The sequence below is a fragment of the Sinocyclocheilus grahami genome, unplaced genomic scaffold (assembly GCF_001515645.1).
Source record: "Sinocyclocheilus grahami isolate Dianchi unplaced genomic scaffold, SAMN03320097.WGS_v1.1 scaffold141.1, whole genome shotgun sequence".
Classification (NCBI taxonomy): Eukaryota; Metazoa; Chordata; class Actinopteri; order Cypriniformes; family Cyprinidae; genus Sinocyclocheilus; species Sinocyclocheilus grahami.
In genome coordinates this window covers 562,984-565,267 of record NW_015505320.1, presented here as the reverse complement: position 1 = coordinate 565,267, position 2,284 = coordinate 562,984, and the positions used below count along the sequence as shown (strand labels likewise).

Below are 2,284 nucleotides of genomic sequence, written 5' to 3'. Positions count from 1 at the left end.
TATATACACACACACACATATATATATATATATAAATATATTAAAAAAATTAAGAATTTAAAATTCTTAGAAAGAAGGGAGTGAAATAATGCATGTATTGTTAGCTACTATACTGTTATGCTAAAACACAGATTCATTATTGCTAAAATGCAGAAATGATTTTTTTCTATTCTCTCACACATACAACCTTTCCAAAAACGTTACTCCATATTGTCTGAGAAAAATAGTCTTTATGTAAATGGGCACAAAATGTGCTCAAGAGCCTAATATAGATGCTAGAAACATTTGATATGAGAGACTGTGTGTGTACTGAAAAGAGCGATGTTTTTTATATATATATATATATATATATATATATATATATATATAGCTTTGATTTCATGTGTAGTTCTTTTGAGAGATTGTAGCATTTGTTTTGGCACAGTAATGCATTACTACAGTGTCGACTACAATTTCTGTACAATCAGTATTAGGTTTCTTTTGTTTTCACCACAGTTACCTCTGTAGCAGCCGGTTTCAATGCTGTTTTTGATAGTTTTGGGTATTAAAATGTATTTCTGAAGCTTTCTAGAGGATACCTTTTCATTTGTAACGATTCTATGAAACCTGTAAATTGCATTTTGTACACAGGGGGGCGCTGTATATCTTCTATGTAGAATGCCATGTTAAATTTGAATTCTGGGCATAGGAATACAGTACTCTTTAGACTCTTGAAACAACAAACCTGTTTTTGTCTTTTGCAGTGTTAAGAAAATAAATACAGATAACGTTGTACATATTCGAGACGTGTGAAATATGTTGAATATCTGATATGTATAGGCCTGGTATAATATAATTAGCAAAATTGTACTTTAAAGCAATCTAATGCTAGAGTTTTTCAGCAAAGCTACCATGTATTTTACATTATAGAGGAAATATCCCATTTAACAGGGGATAATGATTACTGTGGCTCCCTTGAGCTGATTAATGGCAAAAGAGAAAAGAAAATTGCAATTAAATAAACAATTTTTTTTATAATGGTAAAAATACACATAGTATACAAATAACTACCTGCCAGCACAGCATGTGTCCCTATGTTCTTAATCACATCTTTTCTCATGTGTAACCGAGATGTCACTATTAAAGAAAAGGAAAAAAAAAAATCAGATGTGAAGCTTTTTTTTTTTTTGAGAACACAATCAACACTGTAATAGAAACAATGTCATTGTTTATGACTTTCGTAAACAGCAAAGATATTTTAAGTTGCAATTCTGAGATATGAAATGCAGTGTTTGTGTGTATCATTGCATATGTTGCCAATCCTACAGTGTGATGAGAGGTTTTTTGCTCTTGCATGAAAATGAGACATTGCTCTCCTACCTCATGTTGTGATAAGATGTTTTCTAAAGCAGATGACACATCTCAAACTGGTTATCATGATCGATATTTACGAGTTAAATACATGTACATGCTTTTAGCTAATACCTCAGTTGTATCTAGTGTTTTATTGTTTATTTCCCCTATTTCAGACATTGTAAATATCTTGTATAGACAATGAACTTGGATTTAATTCAAGTAAAGTTCTGTAGTGTCAAACAGACTGTGTCATTGTACTTTTTTCATTTTATGCCTGTTTGCTTTGGCAGGTTTACTTAAAAGTACAGTTCACACAAAAAATGACATTTTGGCATCGCTTTACTCATCCTCATGTTCCCGTATGACTTTCTTCTGTCGAATGCTTTTTCTTTTTCTTTCCATTGTGGTGCAATGTTTCTTCACAAAAACATTTGAAACATTCTTTATCCCTATAAAGCCTACTGTATAATATTTGACGAATTTACATGAATTACATGAATTTGTAAGGCCTCTAAATTTTCAACATAATTATAACTTTGCTGAGAAACCTGTTGTACACAATCTACTACATGCTCTCTGTCGTCTGATTGATAGTTAATACTTTTTTAACAAGTATAAGAGGCCTTCAAGTAATTATTTTTTGCTGTGAAATATCCAATGATTTTTTTTTTGAAGTAAACAAAAGCATGACTTTTATATTATTATTAATATTTCAAGACGAACACTTACTGGATTGAAGCAAAACTTTACTTAATCATCCATACTTTTTTTTTTTCAAGTTGTTAATATGTTAATATGTATCAAATATGATACAAAATGCTTTTTGAGGAATGTTTATTTGTACATTTAAATATAAAAAATATCAAAATATCTTACTGAGACATAGGCCTATTATTGCACTTGCAGATATCAATTGACGACATATTTACAGTGGGTACGGAAAGTACTC

The 2,284-nt window shown here is 30.4% G+C and overlaps 1 long non-coding RNA gene across 1 annotated transcript in view; it reads left to right on the top strand.

The window, feature by feature from the left end:
- The first annotated feature begins 6 nt into the window (after positions 1-6).
- LOC107591344 (uncharacterized) overlaps positions 7-2,284 on the top strand; it is a 20,441-nt gene continuing 18,163 nt past the window's right edge. Inside the window, exon 1 of the long non-coding RNA XR_001609867.1 lies at positions 7-1,513. This is a non-coding gene — a long non-coding RNA (uncharacterized lncRNA). The remainder of the gene's footprint in view (positions 1,514-2,284) is intronic.